At 48.4% G+C, this 9,761-nt stretch overlaps 1 pseudogene; it reads left to right on the top strand.

The window, feature by feature from the left end:
• Positions 1-8,998, top strand: part of LOC145857940 (HEAT repeat-containing protein 5A-like) — a 13,462-nt pseudogene extending 4,464 nt beyond the window's left edge.
• Positions 8,999-9,761: the final 763 nt, after the last annotated feature.

Genomic DNA, 9,761 nt, shown 5'->3' with positions numbered 1-9,761 from the left:
GTTCTAAATGACATAAGCACTCCATCTATATAACAATGTTCTAAATGACATAAGCACTCCATCTATATAACAATGTTCTAAATGACATAAGTACCCCATCTATATAACAATGTTCTAAATGACATAAGTAACCCATCTATAATACAATGTTCTAAATGACATAAGCACTCCATCTATATAACAATGTTCTAAATGACATAAGTACCCCATCTATATAACAATGTTCTAAATGACATAAGTAACCCATCTATATAAGAATGTTCTAAATGTGTTATTCCCTTCTCATGCCAATGTTGAAAAATGTTGCTATCCAAGATTATTGGCAGGAGTCTGTTTTGCCACAAGGGTGTTTTGGGTGACAAGTCTTGTTTCAGACAAAATAACTTACGAATTTCATACCAAGATCTTACTAAGTTGATGGTACCGGGATTGCTTGTTTTTGTTGATATGGTCTTGGGGTTCCACTTGTAGATAATGTTACTCCCAACCTCTTCATTAAGAGCAAACATTTCCATCTGAGTCCAAGAAGGGGCTGGTTCAGTTTCAAACAGGAATGAAATTAGTCTCATTTGCGCTGGCCAGTAATACATCTTGAAATTTGGTAGCGGAGACCTAGACTATAATCCCACGTTAATTTGTCCAGGCTCACCCTTGGGGTTTTACGGTTCCATACAAATAGTTTTATGGTCTTGTTAAAGGACTTAAAGAAACTCTCGAGTAGGGATATGGGTAAATATTGAAATAGGTACATCATTTTAGGCAGAACGTTCATCTTAATACAGCTAATTCTCCCAAATAATGTGAGAGGGAGATATCTCCATCTATTCAAGTCATCCACCACCTTCTGAACCAAGGCAGAGTAGTTAAGCTTGTACAAATTTCTTAAGTCATTATCAGCTGGGATTCCTAGATATTTGAACCCCTGTGGCGACCATCTGAACGGACCCGTTCGTTCACAGACGCTATAGTCAAAGCAAGTCAGTGGAAGTATTTGTTGAGCCTACTTTCTTAGAGTTTTCTTTGTCCCCCTGTTGATTTTCACATTGGTTGTCCTTTTAGTTTATCTTCTGTGAGTTTGAACTAACCCAATCAGGCATCCACAGCGAGCATGAACTGATGCCATCCCTCTTTCCTTCTTTTTTCTTTTTTTAAATGTAATCTTTATTTAACTAGGCAAGTCAGTTAAGAACAAATTCTTATTTACAATGACGGCCTACCCCGGCCAAACCCGGACGACGCTGGGCCAATTGTGCGCCGCCCTATGGGACTCCCAATCACGGCCGGATGTGATACAGCCTGGATTCGAACCAGGGACTGCAGTGACGCCTCTTGTACTGAGATGCAGTGCCTTTGACCGCTGCGCCACTTGGGAGTTGTTCCTCCCTCCCTCCCTCCCTTCCTTCCTTCCTGACAGCCCTCTACCAGGGGTAGTGCCAAGGAGTTGTTTTGCGTCAGTGGCTCGTTTCTCAAAGTCCTCTCTTCACAATGGATGGCTATTCAGATCACTAGTGTAGGTCAAGGGGCGAAAACAGTCACTTGTCTCTGTCAACTGCTTTTTGCTCTATTTATCAGAGTAGTGAGTTCTGAAAAATGATGACCATGACCAAATGACCATAAGTAGTAAAGATTGATTGATGACACTGGTCTTAAACAACAAACAACATATCATGTGGTCACTGATGCAAGTACAACTATCCTTCCCAGTACCTCAGCTGTCAGATCTTTCCCACACTCCTCTAGCTTGGTCCCAGATCTGTTGGCGCCGTCTTGCCAACTTGTTGACAATGACCTGACAGTGATTATAGGGGTTGGCAAGACCGCAAGAACTGATCTAGAACCAGGCTAATACTCCTCCCTTCTCTTCTAAAGGGGCTTCTGTTTGTTTGATATGACAGGATGATTAACAGCATCATCCAGTTAGCAGGCAAAATCATTTGGGATTCAGTTGTTGACACACAAACTTTGAAAGTAATTGCTTGCTGAAATATCCCTGATATTTTGGTTTCGCTAGCTGCTCACAGCAATTATTATTTTGTATCCGTTCCAGCTATAAGTTGAGCTGAACATTTATTAATTATCCATGATAGTGTTTCAACTGGGGTTTTGAACAGAGGAGTAGTCACACTGTTAAGATGGATAGACTTGGTCCTGTAATGAAATGTGATCTTAGTTCACTTCTTCTATGCTATGAATTGTTATGTTTCAACCAAAGTGCTAATCACTCCTTTTTTATGAGACTCTCCATGTGCTACTATCACTTTAAAACACAGAGAGAATGGCACCCCAATGGTGGAATAAGATTCCCCCTGAAGCTAGGACAGCAGAGTCCATGCCCATCGTCCAAAAACATCTGAAACCCTACCTCTTCAACGAGTATCTTAAATAATCTCACAGCAGCACTCCCAGCTCGCACCTCCTCCTCACCCTGACCTCCCCACTGCCAAAAAAGCACTCGCACTTAACACTCGCACTTGACTTTTTCCCCCCATACTAGCTCTGACTTTGTTGACAACTACTTAATTGAGTCAAAATGAAGATGCATGCACTTAAGTCGCTCTGTAAGTCGCTCTGGATAAGAGGGTCTGCTAAATGACTAAAATGCAAAAATACTAACCCTGACTGTATTGCCGTTTTGTGTTGTCTGCCTCTTCACTGTGTTTTCTGGCTCTTCTCCTATGTGTACATTGTGGTGGTACAGAGCAGCAGCAGACAGAGGGAGAACCCCATCCCAGGCCCAGAGAGGCAGGGGGAGCGGGCTGGTTCCCCCTGCTAGAGGAGGGCTGTGGGGGTGCTGGAGGAGCAGCAGACAGAGGGAGAACCCCATCCCAGGCCCAGAGAGGCAGGGGGAGCGGGCTGGTTCCCCCTGCTAGAGGAGGGCTGTGGGGGTGCTGGAGGAGCAGCAGACAGAGGGAGAACCCCATCCCAGGCCCAGAAAGGCAGGGGGAGCGGGCTGGTTCCCCCTGCTAGAGGAGGGCTGTGGGGGTGCTGGAGGAGCAGCAGACAGAGGGAGAACCCCATCCCAGGCCCAGAAAGGCAGGGGGAGCGGGCTGGTTCCCCCCTGCTAGAGGAGGGCTGTGGGGGTGCTGGAGGAGCAGGGCTGCTGAAGCTAGTCCAGACTGACCTGGCTACTCTGAGCCATCTGTGTCTGGATGCCCTGCAGGACTACACTCTCCTCACCCTTCCCCAGGACCACTCAGCACAGCTCCCTGTTACAGGTGAGGACACTAGCAGGACATGACTACAGCACTAGCAGGACATGACTACAGCACTAGCAGGACATGACTACAGCACTAGCAGGACATGACTACAGCACTAGCAGGACATGACTACAGCACTAGCAGGACATGACTACAGCACTACAGGTGAGGACAGTAGCAGGACATGACTACAGCACTACAGGTGAGGACACTAGCAGGACATGACTACAGCACTACAGGTGAGGACACTAGCAGGACATGACTACAGCACTACAGGTGAGGACACTAGCAGGACATGACTACAGCACTAGCAGGACATGACTACAGCACTACAGGTGAGGACACTAGCAGGACATGACTACAGCACTACAGGTGAGGACACTAGCAGGACATGACTACAACAGGCGAGGACACTAGCAGGACATGACTACAGCACTACAGGTGAGGACACAAGCAGGACATGACTACAGCACTACAGGCGAGGACACTAGCAGGACATGACTACAGCACTACAGGTGAGGACACTAGCAGGACATGACTACAGCACTACAGGTGAGGACACTAGCAGGACATTACTACAGTGCTACAGGTGAGGACACTAGCAGGACATTACTACAGCGCTACAGGTGAGGACACTAGCAGGACATTACTACAGCGCTACAGGTGAGGACACTAGCAGGACATTACTACAGTGCTACAGGTGAGGACACTAGCAGGACATTACTACAGTGCTACAGGTGAGGACACTAGCAGGACATTACTACAGCGCTACAGGTGAGGACACTAGCAGGACACTACTACAGCACTACATGCTACAGGTCATGTTCTGGGCCTGGTGGGGTTGTCTGTGTCACTGGGTAGATGGCAGTTAATGTGGGTAGATGGCAGTTAATGTGGGTAGAGAGTAGTTCATGTCGGTAGATGCTCTGAGTTATTAATCGATGTGTGCCTGTAGTTGGGATGGGATATTGCATTGGTTTAACCATTTTGTGTGTGTTTGTCAGGAGGGACGTTCTGCACAGCAGAGACAGTGGAGCAGGCCAGACCCCACTACTGCAGTTCCTGGGCTCCTATCTTCCAGGCCACGGCCCTGTGGCTCAACAGCACTGACTTCATCATGGTGGACGACGGCCCTGCCAACCTGTCACGGCCCGTCACCCCCGTTCTCCATGGGCCAGTCCACCTCCCTGGCCTTCGTCAAGTCCCCTGAGGACATCAGCTCCGACCGACTCCACCTCATCCTGGGTGAGAAGAAATGGGCATGCCCACGGCTTCTCTACTAACTGCCTGTGTTGTGTATGGTCTTTCTGTTTGGAGTCACACTGACTGAAGGGCAGCTTTCTATGAATATCATCCAATGAGGGAGAGTGTGGAACAGGAAGACCTGCCTTGCTTGTTTGATCGATCAATGAAGAAACAGCAATGATAGGGAGCAACAGTGGATGATGGGGAGCGTTACCATCTTTAGCACATGTATTCTACCGCTGCAAGGTAGGACATTGTATTTTGTTGAAACGTGTCGCTTTCTCCCAGTGGATGACGGGGCAGCAGAGAAGGAGATGGTTTGGGGAGGGCCAAGACACAGACGGCCTGATTCGGGGCCCTGGAGCTGTGCCTGTCTGTGCTGGTGCGTAAACTTCCCTAGCTCAGCGCCAAGCTGGCCGGCAGCCCCTGTGGGGGCCAGGGAGGACCAGCCTGGAGTCTGTGACAGTGATTGCATACTGGTAGCGGCTGCTCTGGCCATCCTGTCTGACCTCATTGGACAGGAAAAGGCGCAACGCTCTATCACCGTAAAGAAAAATTTTATTTTTTATGGTTTAAAAGATTTTTAAGTTTAAAAGATTGACATTTTGGCCTTCAATGGCCAATGAGGGTAAGCCAAGCTGGGCCTGGTTGCTATACTAACCAGGACTGTGGTTAATTAATTCCATCTAAACTCAACCAAGTCAGGAAGTAAACAGCACATATAGTAGGTCAACACCATGATTAATCGTTAGATTGATTCATGGAGAATGATTGATTATTTGATCAGTAATGGTCAATACATGACTCACAAATGGACAAATACTCATTTGCAAATGAATGTGTTAAAGCCCTTTAAAAACAACTTTATCTTGTTTTAAAGAATGATCACTCAGATGATAGGCTGATTAAACATTCTCCTCCTCACCTCTCTCGTGTCTTTTCTATGGTGCTGTGGTTAACCTGTGGTTAATAGTTAAACCCTCTCTCTTCTCCCCTCAGAGGTAGTGAATCCATCCTGCCTACAGTTCTATATCTGTTGATGGGGGTGCTGAGGGAGTTAGTCCAGCAGCCCTGTGGTGGTGGGGCTCTGGGCCAGGTGGTGCCTCCTCCCCTATGAGTCGGTCAGAGAAGAGCTGCGGAGCCTGGGCCCACATGCTGCACTGTGCCCTCAACACCCTGCTGGACTTCTGGGACTCAGGTACGGAGTCAGGGACGAAGCGGAATGGGACGGCACGTCACATAGAAAACAGAATCACGCACGCACACACACACACAACCACACACACAACCAATCACCCCCCCCCCCCCCCCCCCCCCACACACACACACACGCAGTCAGTTACGACATGGGAGGCCACATCACAAGGAAAACTTGATCAAACAAACCAGCCTACATCAAATGTCATGGCCTTTGGTTTGAAAGTCTACACGTGCGCAATCCCATTTTAAGTTCCTTAATTGCATTCCAAGTTTGGTCTTGGGTTTTACAAGTCAAAATACGGTTCAGAATGCACAATTCCATTATAAATTGTATTAAGTTCAGTCAGATTCTAACTGGATGAATTATTATCTTTGTGTCCCTTTCTCTGTTAACAGATAAGCCCAACCTTGCGGTGGCTGAGATCAGTCTGTTGACAGCTCTCACCATCTTCCTGCTGTCTGCCAGTTCTGAGGTCACCACAGCCCAGCCACTGCAGACATGCTGCATAGACAAGTTTCAAGCCATCCTGGATTCTAAAGATCCTGTAGAAACTCAGCACTAAATAGTTCAGCAGTAATACAAAACTAAAGCACAAGACAGCTTTTTAGGACTCCTTGGTGACCCACTGTCTTATGATGACTATAAAAGTATTTTAAGAGTCAACTTTTCTACTATTCTAAGTTCCTCAGTATTACATTCTCTTCAAGCGTTCAATGCAAAAAGGTTCTCCCCACTGATTCTCATATGTAAAGCATATGTAAAGGCGTTATCCACAGCTGACTCTACACCAGCTCTATACTCTTCCTCAGGTGCTCAGCAGGAGTTACCAGCTGCTGATGTCAGTGTACCAGAGACAGACGGGGGTGGTGCCCTTCATCCAGGCCCTGGAGGGCTGTGTGGTGGGACACCTCCAGGGTGTGGAGAGGAGGATGCCCCAGAGCCCCGAGGAGCTCCAGGCCATCCAGGATGGAGTCAGGACCCTGGAGGGCTGTGTGGTGGGACACCTCCAGGGTGTGGAGAGGAGGGTGCCCCAGAGCCCGTAGGAGCTCCAGGCCATCCAGGATGGAGTCAGGACCATGGAGGGCTGTGTGGTGGGACACCTCCAGGGTGTGGAGAGGAGGGTGCCCCAGAGCCCGTAGGAGCTCCAGGCCATCCAGGATGGAGTCAGGACCATGGAGGCTCTGGTATTTGCTGCAGACGAGACACACCGTGAATAGGCTAAGTGTCACGTTCTGACCAGTAAAGGGGTTATTTGTTATTGTAGTTTGGTCAGGACGTGGCAGGGGGTGTTTGTTTTATGTGGTTCGGGGTTTGTTGGGTTATGTTATTATGTAAGAGGGGTGTTTGTTTAAAGTGTTCCGGGGTTTTTGGGCTATGTTCTTGTTAGTTTATTTCTATGTTAGTTCTAGTCCAGAGCTTCTGGCGACAGTGCCCCGTAGAGAGACGGCCCACAGTCCGGAGCCAGCAGAGACGGCCCACAGTCCGGAGCCAGCAGAGACGGCCCACAGTCCGGAGCCAGCAGAGAGGGGCCACAGTCCGGAGCCAGCAGAGACGGCCCACAGTCCGGAGCCGAGAGAGAGAGATGGCTCACAGTCAGGAGCCGAGAGAGACGGCCCACAGTCCGGAGCCGAGAGAGACGGCCCACAGTCCGGAGCCGAGAGAGACGGCCCACAGTCCGGAGCCGAGAGAGACGGCCCACAGTCCGGAGCCGAGAGAGACGGCCCACAGTCCGGAGCCGAGAGAGACGGCCCACAGTCCGGAGCCGAGAGAGACGGCCCACAGTCCGGAATCGGCGCAGCGAGAGTCGCCCTACAGTCCGGAATCGGCGCAGCCAGAGTTGCCCTTCAGCCTGAGGTCTCCAGCAACATACATCAGCCCGAGGTCTCCAGCAACATACATCAGCCCGAGGTCTCCAGCAACATACATCAGCCCGAGGTCTTCAGCGATGCGCCATAGCCCAGAGACTTCGGGAGGGGTAAAAGTTAATAAGTATTTAGCGGGGGTGGACAGGTTAGGTTGGGGAGTAAGGCCGGAGCCTGAGCCACCTCCATAGTTGGTGGGTTGGGGAGGGGGAGGTGTAGCACAAGAACCGTCGGTGACGGTGGCCACCCTCCCTTTCCTCCCTTTAGTTGGGGATTATTTTTTTTGTTTATGTTTAGAATTATTGGATTAGTTTTTGTTTTGTTGTTTTAAGGTGCATCCGGTTAGGTTGGGGAGTAAGGCCAGAGCCTGAGCCACCTCCATAGTAGGTGGGTTGGGGAGGGGGAGGTGTAGCACAAGAACCGTCGGTGACGGTGGCCACCCTCCCTTTCCTCCCTTTAGTTGGGGATTATTTTTTTTGTTTATGTTTAGAATAATTGGATTAGTTTTTGTTTTGTTGTTTTTAAGGTGCATCCGGGGTCTGCACCTTTGGGGGGGGGGGGGGTACTGTCACGTTCTGACCAGTAAAGGGGTTATTTGTTATTGTAGTTTGGTCAGGACGTGTGGTTCGGGGTTTGTTGGGTTATGTTATTATGTAAGAGGGGTGTTTGTTTAGAGTGTTCCGGGGTTTTTGGGCTATGTTCTTGTTAGTTTATTTCTATGTTAGTTCTAGTCTTTCTATGTCTATGTTTAGTTAATGAGGTTGACCTTCAATTGGAAGCAGCTGCTCCTCGTTGCTTCTAATTGAAGGTCTTATTTAAGAGGGGTGTTTTTTTCTATGGGATTGGTGGGTAGTTGTCTCCTGTTTAGTGTCTGAGCACCTGATAGGACTGTTAGTGTCGTTCGTTTGTTTTGTATACGTGATTTGTTTGTTTTTCCTTCTTCACATTTAAAAAGAAGATGAGTATACACGATCCCGCTGCGTTTTGGTCTGATCCTTACGACACCCGTTACACTAAGTTACCTCAGACTCCCAAATGCTGTGGTCATTAGTGGTCAACATTGTTCGTCAGCTTTTCTAGATGCTGAAGTGGAAAACAATAATACGTTCCCAGGTTGGATAATGGGTGTCAAATATGGATTGGTTGATATTTTTATTTCCTTTCCAATTGTTCTGTCTTTCTGTCCCATGATGCATAGTCTTATTTTGGTTGGTGGCCATTCTCCTTCCCAGTCTAATTTCTTGTCTGCTGGATGAGAACGCCCTGCCCTCTGCCCCTGCGCCCTGCATGAGTCGTGCCTGCAGGATCTGATAGGCATCGGCCCCCAACACTCGTCCGTCTTCAAGGCCCTGATGGCCTCCTCACCCCACATGAAGGCCAGGCTGGAGGCTGATGTCAAGGGCAACCAAGATAGTGTCAATACCAAGGCCACACAGCCCCAAGTACCCAGCAAGACCTCACCCAGCATTCAATTCAAGACCAATTTCCTGTGAGCCTATATTTACTGAAATGAATGCTTAGTTATCATGAGCAGACAAGAAACAGAAACACCCACATGTTGTCATTATTAGTGCGTACCGTCACTTTATCTTAGTAGGATTATTTTTATTTATTTGTACTTTTTACCCCTTTTTCGTGATATCCGAATGGTAGTTACAGTCTGGTCCCATCGCTGCAACTGAGAGGCGAAGGTTGAGAGTCATACGTCCTCCAAAACACAACCCTGCCAAGCCGCACTGCTTCTTGACACACTGCTCGCTTAAACCGGAAGCCAGCCGCACCAATGTGTTGGAAGAAACACAGTCCAGCTGACGACCAAAGTCAGCTTGCATGCGACCGGCCTGCCACAAGGAGTCACTAGAGCACGATGGGACAAGGCCATCCAAAGCCTCTCCTAACCTGGACGACGCTGGGCCAATTGTGTGCCGCCACATGAATCTCCCATTCGCGGCCAGCTCCGACACAGCCGGGTCTGTATTGATGCCTCACCACTGCAATGCAGTGCCTTAGACCGTTGCACCACTCGGGAGGCCATAGTAGGATTCTTACCACATTAATATTTGTATTAGTCACTAAAGCCAGTACAGATCAAGGACAAGTGCCATAAAAATAATTGTATGACTTTGTATAGTTTAATTTCATGGTACAATAGGTGTTCATTTTAACTGTTTAACCTCTATGATGGAATGACAACAGAGTAAAGACAATGTCATCATCGGACACAGATCACTAACCAGGGAGCTCAAATGCTGCTGC

The sequence above is a fragment of the Salmo salar genome, chromosome 09, assembly GCF_965601325.2.
Source record: "Salmo salar chromosome 09, fSalSal1, whole genome shotgun sequence".
Taxonomy (NCBI): Eukaryota; Metazoa; Chordata; class Actinopteri; order Salmoniformes; family Salmonidae; genus Salmo; species Salmo salar.
Note: the sequence above shows the minus strand (reverse complement) of the source record. Positions and strands in the feature narration are given on the sequence as shown.